General features: G+C 50.9%; 1 non-coding gene across 1 annotated transcript; it reads left to right on the top strand.

Annotated features, from left to right (window-relative positions):
• The first annotated feature begins 273 nt into the window (after positions 1 to 273).
• TRNAG-ACC (transfer RNA glycine (anticodon ACC)) lies at positions 274 to 346 on the top strand. The gene has a single exon. It is a non-coding gene; the product is annotated as a tRNA-Gly (tRNA).
• Positions 347 to 10,587: the final 10,241 nt, after the last annotated feature.

Raw genomic sequence — 10,587 nt, 5'->3', positions numbered from 1 at the left:
TGCCCACCACAGAGCGCAGTGCTTGGCATAGCAGTGGCACTCAGAAGTTTGCCCATCATCCACACCATCAACTGACTAGACTATGCCAAGTGCTGGGGAAGTGGGGCTGTGCAGATGGGCTCTCTGCCCCCCAGGAGTGTGCTTACAACCCAAATGCGGAGACAAAGATGATCGTATGGCAAGCTAATTGCTTTAATGGAGAGGCACGTAAAAAGTGCAACAGGATCATAAGAATAAGCAGAAATAAATCAAGTTATAAAATGACACATGGGGGGAGGCTATAGCTCAGTGGTAGAGCACGTGCTTACCATGCATGAGGTCCAGGGTTCAATCCCCAGTGCCTCCATTTAGAAACAAATAAATAAATCTAATTACCTCCTCCCAAAAATTTAAAAATAAATTTTAAAAGCTTTTTAAAAATAACACATACAGAGGAATATCATTTGAGTAGAACTTTAAAACCTGAAAAACCAACCTACCTATTGTCTGTGAACACATAAATGCATAGCAAAAAAAAATTAAAATATGCATGAGAATGAGAAATACTATCTTCGGGAAGATGAGAAGAAAGACAGAATTGTGGAGATTCACATATGATTCTTCAATCATTTCTAACAGTGTTTTCATTCTTAATAAGAAAATCTAAAGTACATATGGCATAATATTAAGATAAGATAGAGCTGGGTGGGTAGTCCTTGGTTGTTTGTTAGAATATGCTAGCAGAGTCTAAGGGCTTGAAAAAGTCCAAGATCATTTTATAGTGAATGCAGTGTGATCAAAGAAAAAGCATCCAACCTGTTGAATGATTCCCTCATGGGTCAGTGGAGAGGTAGATGGAAGGACAAATGGGTAATAGGTGAATGGAAGGATGGTGGAGGATGGATGGGTAGGTGGCTGGAAGGATAGATGGATGGATGGGTGGTGCGTGGTTGGACAGGTAAATGGATGGGCAGATTGACCAGTAAATGGTCAAACGAATGGATGGCTGAAACAGTGCTAGAGATCCCCAAAGTTTACCCTATTCACTCCACATTCATCCCACATTCATCCCACTTGGCCACACGTCAAGCCCCATGCTAGTCTCCAACCATGTGCATATAAGTCTGACAAGTCACTTCTGCACAAGAGCACAAGGCTGGGGCCAAGATTCAGGCCTGATGGGGAGACAACATGCAGTGCTGTAGACAGTGCGGTCACAGATGTGTATCCGCTGTGCTGAAGGGTCAAAGTGAAAGGAGGGACAAACTCCCGTAGGAGCTTCTCCACAGGAGAAGCAGAATTTCTGATGGGTCCTGGCAGGATGGATTGTTCTAGAGAAGAAAGGGGACCTGGTGTCCCAGGCAGAGGGATGCCTGAACCAGGTGGGTACGAGTGGGGTCATGAACATTCTGGAAGGGCTATTAGCAAAAGAAACATGATGGAGTAGGGCTGTGGGACAATCACACAGGGAGGTGGGACTTAACCCATAAGCCAGAGATGCCCAAATCAGACCAACTGGCAGAGTCTTCTGACTGGACTCAGAAAAAAGTTAAGCCAAGGAATCTGTATGGATCAAAACCTGCCCTCACCGTCAACCAGGTGCCCTCACTCCATCTTACTCTGGTTCATGGAAGATACCAGCATTAACTGGCTCAGCTACAACCTGGTCCTTCAGGGCAGGACTGGTGGAGATGGCAGGAACCCCTGCTCGGTCTCTACACGTGTCCCTTTCACACTGGGTTTCATGGCCTAAGTACCTGGGCAGGAGAGGGAGGTGGGGAGCCCATGTGCATGTCTGCACTTTGACCCTGATGCAGCACATTTTTATCTCACCAAACAATTCTCCAACAAGAATCTGTAGTGCTCGGCACAGTCTCCCAGCTAACTAGGAGAGCATTTTTCTAATTACATTTCCCTTGAAATACACCCGGGTTTGAGTTAACACCTCTTCAGTCTGCCAAAGCCTAAGTCATTTTAAAATTAGTTCTGGAGGTTTTGAAAAAAAAACCACCAGGATGCAGCGTTTCTTTCCTACCAAGTTGCATGCTGAAAACTCTCCCCAGGCGCCAAGAGCGATTTTCCTTGGAGACTCTGAGGAGAGAGCCCAGGGACGGGCCCACATCCTGGCCCACCAGGCTCTCCTCTCACTCAGATCTGCTGAACAGCCCTCGCAAAGCTGCCGGATCGATAGAATCATAAATGCATTTTGCCCTAAGCAGTCTCACTGATACTTTTTAAAAACCATACGGATGGGAGGAAAATGCGATCCATATGGTTTTGAATCATTAACACTTAAATCGTCAAAATAGAGATTTTTTTTTCCTAGAGAAATTTCATAGCCAAGGCGCCTTTAGCAGCTCTTTAATAAACTGTCTCGAATTCTGTTGTTCCCCCTAAAACACGCAAGCACAAGCCCACATATGCTGCACATGTATGCACACCCCACTGACTCTGAGAGGGCATCACTGGGAAGTCAACCAGTTACACACCATTGATTTCCAAGATGGGGCGGGTTCATGGCCACTGAGGTACATTTTGAGCACTGGTGATCAACAAAATCTACTTGGTTTAGTTATTCAGAGTGAAGAGTTCCATACAGCTTTGGAGCTCCTCTGGACAAGCTCCTTCATGGGACAGATGAGAAAACTGAGGTCTAAAAAGGCCCAGACTCTTCAAGATTGAGTAGAAGTCACAGAGGAGAATTTTCAAGTGAGGAAACGGCACCAGCGAGAGCACCTGCCGCTGTCGTCCCATGAGACCAGGTGGTAGGGCACGAGGTAGGGATACGGGCGGGAGAGAGAGGCCAGAGCACTGATCATCACACACACTGCCCACAGTCTAAGCACATCAGTCTCCTGCTCTGTAAGTCAAGGCTGTGAAAGAGGGGACCATCTTCTCCATAAAACGCAGGTCAGAGCCTCACTCTTGAAGCCATAGAATGGATGGTTTAGAAAGAGATGGTAATCGGTTAAATCTCTTGGGAGAAATGGTCATGTTATGGGCTTGACGGTAGAAAGGAGGGAGCAAACCTGAAAGATGGTTTGGAGAGAAATGTGATAGGATTTGGGACATACGAGTCTAGCCTGTGATGGAGAAGGTTAGAACCCTATCAGTGTCCCATGGCTGCTATCACAGGTTGCCACAAACCTACCGACTTAAACCACATATATTTATTCTCTCACAGTTTTGTAGGCCAGAAGTTCAAAATGCATCTCACAGGGCTAAAATCAAGGTGTCCACAGGGCTCTTCCTCCTGGGGACTCCAGAGGAAAGACCATTCCTCGCCTCTTCCAGTGACTGCCAGCAATCCTTGGCCTGTGGCCACATCACTCCAACCTCTTGCTTCCATTATCACATCTACTACTCACTCTAACCCTCCTCTTTCCCTCTTACAAGGTCTGGTATGATTATGCCAGGCTCTCCCAGATAATCCAAGATAATCTCCCCATCTCAAAATCTTAAACTTAACCACATCTGCAAAGGGATTAGGATGTCAGGATCTTGGGGCGGGGGAGAGGCGTCACTCAGCCTACCACAAGGATGAAACCTAGATCACAGACACTGGCGACAAAGTGGCACTTTCAACCAAGAATGGAGGAGGTTGGTGGAGAAGATGTTGAGCTTGATGTAGGAGATAATGATTCTAATTAGAAACTTGGGAGACGGCCAGCCAGGGGATCCAATAGACCACGGTCCATGCAGATTCAGAGCAAAGAATGGAGGAGTGATCCCAGAGTGCGACTTTCAAGTCTTCAACAATGTAGACAGAGCTGTATCCATAGGAATAAACGAAGCTTTCCTTATTTCACACTCATCTCCTAGGCAAAAAGCATCAAGACTAGAAAGCAGAGGAAGAACCAGTACTGGACATCAGACAGAGGAGGAGGCATTTCTGGAGACTGAGGAGGGATCCTAGAGTTGTTCTGAGAAAGAGGGGTGGGAGAGATGACCAAGCGGTGGTGGGGTGGGGGTCACAGTGTCAGATATAAGACAGAGACTAGGTAGAGTAGGACTAAGGTTTGACCACTCATTGGTGACCTCAAAGACACTGGAGCAGAGTGGAAACCAGTGGCCAGATTTCCAGAGTTCTGAAGCAAGGCTGGCCACATGTTTCTTTTGAGGAGTGAAACAGTGGGAGACTGAGATGGCAGCCTCTGAAACTGAGTCAATTTGTTCGCATTGAGCAGGGCCCCCAGCCTGGGGAGGGGTTGGTGTTGCAGAAGAAGGATGTGAATTCCTGGAGCCAGTCTCGAAGGGATGGGACAGCACAGGAGAAGGGAGAGCCAGGATACGGGTTCCCCCTCCTTTGCCAGCGGGAGAGGCTGGGCACCCATGATGAACAGATCGAAGATGGAAAGAAAAGAAATCCATCCCAGTTTTGCACAGAAACGGGAGACAAGGTCATGAGATGAGAATGGGACAGGGAGAGGCAAGAGGTATTTGAAGGGCAGTGGCAGCGAAGAAAATCCCCATAGTGACTCCAGGCGGAACCCAGGCCCTCTCAGGCCCCCGGTCTATCAGCAGAGGTCCCAGTCTTCGTCCCTTCAGTACAAGAAGTGAGGCTGGGAAAACAGAGCTTCTGCAGGCCAGCTCGGAGGCCTGGTCTCCTCTGCTTCCCCTTCTTTGTTCTTGTCCGGTGATGGTGACCTCAGGGTGTAGGCCAGCAGCTGATTCGACATGAGAGGAGGTGTGGGCAGGAGCTGAGAGCAGCCACACTTGAGCTGAACGAGTCCTCCCTCTCCCACCCCTAGGAACCTCAGCCTCAGCCTCCCTCCCCCATTCCCCAACCAGATTTTGGTGCTCTGCACGACCTTAGCCAGCTCACTCCCTGTCTCTAGGCCTCCCAGAGAAATGAGAGACTTGGAGGCAGTGACCGCCAAGGGCCTTTCAGCCCTCTCGGCCTCTGAAGCACAGCCTTGGATGTGGAAGGGCTGTCTGAACCGCCACAAGGGCCTCCACCTCTTTGGAGACGGTCCCAGGCCTCTGTCATTGCGTAAACATGATGCAGGCCTGTTTGGTGCTGCATAGCTGTGGTTTTCTGTTTTCCCCTGCAGTAGCTACAAGGCCAGGGCTGCAGCTGAGACAGCCCAGCAGGGAGGGAGAGGGCGGGGAGGAGAGCAGGAGAGAGAGTGCTTCTCTGTGCAACCTCCTTTGCTTGGCTAGAAAGTTTGCTAAAAGGAAAAAACATGCATGCATTAGCCCCTTCCTCCACCGCCCAGCACCAATTCCAAAGAAAACGGGTTCTTCCTAACGTCTTTTGTAACAGAAAGCACATTTTCCAGGGCACCCTCCATCTGCTTTGAAGCAGACACCATCACACAGCCTTCGTGAACATGGCCTTGGGCAGGTCTTACAGCAAAACAGCAAGCCCCATGGGATCAGAGGGGGAAGCCCTTGGCAAAAGCAACCACAGACCCTGCCGGACCAGCCTATTATCTGTGTGCACTTCAGCATATTACAGACCCTCCCCATGGCCGGGCACGCAGTAGGTCCAGATAATCCGTGTTTCTTAAGCCAAGCAGAATTGAATCAGGAAAGAATACAAGACCATCCTTGAAGAGAAGAAATGGCCCTGGAGGAGGCGGTGGGCGTGATCAGTGCCCCCCTTGGAACCGTTGCTGGGCCCATATCTCCATCCCCCAGCTGCCGAGGGGGTGGGTTGCTAACAGCACACATTGTACCCTTCACAGAACTGCCCTTGGGTGATGGGAGCTGTCTCATCAGAAGATATCAGGGAATTGGTCCATCCTTCTAAACGGCAACCCTCTACCCATGACTTACAGGTGGCAGAGTTTAAATCTCAGCCCCTTTGCCTCCAGTTGGGACAAATCTTTGGTATAATTCACTGAACTCCAGAGCTCCCCATGGGATCAGACTAAGGGACTGTCACATCTCTGCTTGGCAGGAAGCCTCCTCTGCTTCCCTCACTGCTTTACAGGTTTCTCCTGAGAACACCCCTCAACACAGGACTCCTGCAGGAATCCAGGTTTTACCCTCTGTTTCTAGTGAACCTGGCCTAAGATGACGGGGAGAGTTTTCTAGACAAGACCCTGCTCAGGAGCAGTCTTTCCTATCTAAAGCCAAAAGAGTTGTCCAGCTGCTCACCCAGCAGCAGGAGAGAGCAGAGGGCACTCGACAGCTGGCATCTGGCGGGGTCAGAGCTTCCTGGCGCAGCTTGGCACACCCAGAAGGGTCGACCAGCCCAGGCCACAGCAGCCCCGACAGGACTGGAGCACAGTTCAGCCGGTAGAGGTTACCCGAAGCTGCAGGACTCACTGGGGCTCAAGCACTGCTGACCAGTTCAGCCTAGTCGACTGGGGACCAGCACAGACACAAGACGGAGCACTAGCACTATTTGTACCAAACTGCGCAAATATTTACAACAGAGGCAAGAGCAATTATAACAGTGATTATAATATGTATCATGCAACAAGTGCTGTTCTGGGCCAAGCCACTGCCAGCCCAAAGTCTGTTATTTACTCCTCCCACCATTCTAGGCGAGGATTACAATCTCCACTTTAGATAAAATGGTGGCCACGCCCACTTGCATAGCACATCTGTGCTTGCATGTAGCCAGAAAAATACATATGTACACACGGCACACAGCCCACGTGTCACTGTTCTGATTAGCTGTTGAAGAACAAATGCAGTACTATGCATGGAACAGTTTATTAAGGATGCTGCCCTTAAGACAGCAGCAAGAACTCCCTGTCGCCCTTGCAGCTGTAGTTCAAAGGCCCTTGTCATCCCCTGCGCTCCAGTAGCCACTGACCTCCAAGACCAGAGCCAGCAGAGCCAGCCCCCAGTACGCAGCCACCTCCTGCCCTGGTCCTTCAGATCTCTGAAGCTGTAGCCTCTCCCCACTCCCAGGAAGGGGCTGATCCAGGTTCTAGAGTCCAGTCTGGGGACAGCTGTGCCAGAAATCAGGACAACTTGTTCCATCCATGCACAGAGAAACAGATTGCCCTGAGGCTGTGACTTCTGACCTTTGTGAGGTTAGCATCAGGGATGCTGGGCTGCCGGGACCCAGATGTCCTGGAGAGAACCAGACACCTTTAGATACTCCCAGAGTTGCCCACACCCTGCAAGTCCAGGCTGAGAGCTCAGCCCTATAACAGCTACCCCTCCCTCTGGGGTTCCTTGGGAGATGGGGCTGGTCTCCATGAAGCTTCTGGGACACCTGGCCTAACCCAAGGCTCCAGTGCTCACAGCTCTGAACTAGGGTCCACAGACCAGGGTTCGTATGGTCCTGGTCTCTGTGGGAAGTAAGCCCCAAGTCCCTGCCCCTCCACCACAGCTCTGGGAGCGCCAACACTACTCACCAAGGACAAAGCCTCAGTCTCCACTTCTGTAAAATGGGAATAAGAACGTGTGTATATGGGTCAGCATCGTAGGTTAAGCTGTATAAAAAATCCCCACGCCTCGATGACTTCACTGGATAGCTTTATTCCCACTCACATAAAGGTCTGCATCGGGCAAGCAGCCCTCCTTCATCTGGTGGCTCTGGCCTCCAGGGCCACTGCAGAAGAGGGGAGAGCGGGATGGCGGAGGTGTGTATTACTTCAGCCAAAGGGGCACATCTAGGTTTTCTCGGTCTGAAACTTACACAGCTTAGGAGCGCTCTCTAAGAAAAGTTTTACAAAATTATACATATAACATATGTATGTATTTTTAACCTATATTTTACATATACATTTTTACGGCTGCTCCAACACCATTGTACACAGAAACTACAAAAACAACATACCCATGGGCCCCAGAGAGAGGGGCCGGGTCAAGTGAGGGCCCTGGAGCCCACACTCCGTTAACCTTAAAGTAAATCGGCATCCGCCGGGCGGGAAAGCGACTCACAATCCACTGGCCGGAACCAGGACACGGGCCCAGTCTCATCCTAGGAGGCTGGGAGGTGGAAGGGAGCACCTGTCTCTTTGTGAACACGCACCTTCTCCAGCAGCATGCTGAGCTCACGGCAGCTGGGTGATGGAGGCCCGCGGAGTGCAGGCTTGCAGGCAGAAGCCAGATGCAAGTGCAGGGATCCAGGAGAGCAGGAGGGAGGGCGGGGCAGGGGAGCTCCGCCCAGCCAGAGTCAGGAGGGTGGGGCTCTGGTCCCAGAGCTGTGCCTTCTCAACAGTGAGAACCCAGTGACTTATTCAACCCTTCTTGCGCCTCTCTGGCTCCATTGCCTAGGTGTGTAAACTGATCCTGACTGCCCAACGTGACTGTGAAGAGAAAACAAGATCTAGAGCCTAAAAAGGCTGTGCAAATAGCCCCGGGCCATGCAGAAGTGAGCCCCCGATTGTAGTTCTTTTTAGCAGAGCTGCTCTGTCATTCTTCCCACAGTCACCCAAAATCTGGTGGTCCCTGGTCCCCAGAGTGCTGCCCGTGGGTCCTTGGCACTGCCTCAGTTACAGAGGCCAAGGTTAAGTCTTACTTCTCAAGGCTGCCCTGCCTTACCCCATCTGCACGCCCCGCCCAGGGAGACAGGCCAGGGGAGCAGAACAGAGTCAGCTGCTGCATGAACTCACTGGATTGTCCAGGAAGATTCTGGAATATTCTAGAGTTCAAACGGCTCTCCAGAGGTTAGCTTATCCATCGGTGGGCACTGCAAACATTCAGCTCTTCCAGGGGGTGCCCCTCTGTCATCGGCAGGACAGTCAGAAAGCAGCTCAGCTATTATGAGCAGCACCCCCACCCCACAGCACCCCAGTAGAGCTGTTTTTAAATCTTCATAGCCTCCCTGCAACCCTCTCACTCTGGAATGTCATACCACGTCGTAATAAACACATCACACATCAGAATGTGTCTACATCCCACTTCAAATATCATTTACATATAACTTCATAGGAGCTGAGATGAGTTGAATTTAACAAGTTGACATGATGTTACATTATGCACATATTCAATTAAACATCAATTAATTTTGATTTCACAGTCATTTTTTGAAGTCGATCGCTTTTTTTAGGTATCAAATGCTCTTGAAAAATTAGTAATCCACAGGCTCTGGGTTTGGGGTGCCCATGGAAAAACCAACCCTTGGACACCACCCTACCTGGTGTAAACGGTCAGGCTTTCCTGTCCTCTCTGAAGGCCCAGTTGCCAATTGGCCCACCATCTGTGTCTTCGCAGCAGGGGCTGGTCATGCCCCTCAAGTCAGAGCTTTACCTCTGTCCTGCTCCAAATGAGTGGAAAACACAGTTGGGGGCTGGGTGACCACGGCCACTACCAGTGTTCAGAGCAGAGAAGTGAGGGGGAGAGGCGTGGGCTGTCAGTCTCCACAGTGAGACTCCTGTCTTGGCCGAGGTCACAGAGCTGGCCACCGCCTGGCCCCTGCCTCTCCCCATGGGCAAGTAAGCAAGTAGCCAGTGAGGAGGGGGGCTCTATCATCTCTCCTATTTTCCAGATCTATAGAGCTGCAATTTTATAGTGTGAGGTTGATTCTGGCACTTTCTGCTGCAGGGTATCAAAGTCAACACAACTAAGTGTGGGTGTTTCTACCTCTGAAAAGCCATCATTCGGGAGGGGGTTGTAGGCATGTGCATACAGATGCAGGCACGGGTTTGTGTATTTGTGTGTGGACACATGTATGCATCCTGGAAAAGTGCGGGTACATGTGGATGGGGCAGGTGCTGTGTGTACATGTGTTGTGTACATGGACACGTATGCATTTGTGGCTTTGTGACATATGGGCACTTACAAGGCACGGGTGCATGAGTGTGCATGCGTGTGTGTGCAGCACAGTGAGGGCCAGGTAGAAGGGATGGAATTCGAGGGCCCGTCCTGGTTCCCAGTTCCCTTTACTTCCTTCTGGAAGGTGTTCCTGCTGCAGCCATTGGCCTGGCCTGCCCTTTGCCCCTCTTTGCCCTTCCACCAGAATGGTGTTATTTTCCTCGAGAATGAGGCTGGGAACTAGGTAACTCTGCCGTTAGGCTTGGAACGCACGTTCAGTGATGATTTACAAAGGTCTTTCCCTTCCCTGTTTTCTCTTGACTCCCAGATAGAACCCGTGAGGTTAGTATCATCATCTCCATTTTTCAGATGAGCTAATGGAGGCCCCCCCAGAGGCCAAGTGACAAGTGAGAGGGGAGGACTTGTGTACAGGGTCTCCCCACTCCACATTCCCTGTCACTGAAGAAGGGCAGGTGGAGCGGGCCCTTTATGGACATGGCTCTTCTCTTGGACACATTTTTCTCTGACTTCTTCCTGGCCAGTCAGGATCGAGAGTCAGGCAGGAGCCAAGGTCAGTGTGAAGAGCCAGGCAGGGGTGGCAGGCGGCGGCGCCAGCCTCAAAGCTGGGGGGATGGCATGGAGCCACAGCATTGGGTAAACTGGGCTGCCAAATGCCACGGACATGTCGGGTCTCGCCTCACCCGTTGCTCCCGGAGATTAGCAGCTGCAGTCATGGGGCCAGAGAGCCATCTCCTCAGAGCAGCTGGGCAAGGAGAGGCAGGGCGGGAATGAGGGAGCTGCTCATGGGCGGGAAGAGTTTTGGGTGGCCCCGTGCCAGAGCACGTGGGGTCACCGGTCCAGTCCCCAATTCCCAAGCTGGAACATCACTGGTTCTCTGACTCTGATACTCTCACGGTGCTGGCAACCCAAGCAACTTGCCAG

This window comes from Camelus dromedarius, chromosome 8, assembly GCF_036321535.1.
Source record: "Camelus dromedarius isolate mCamDro1 chromosome 8, mCamDro1.pat, whole genome shotgun sequence".
In the NCBI taxonomy this organism is placed as follows: domain Eukaryota; kingdom Metazoa; phylum Chordata; class Mammalia; order Artiodactyla; family Camelidae; genus Camelus; species Camelus dromedarius.
This window is presented reverse-complemented; position numbering and strand designations above follow the sequence as displayed.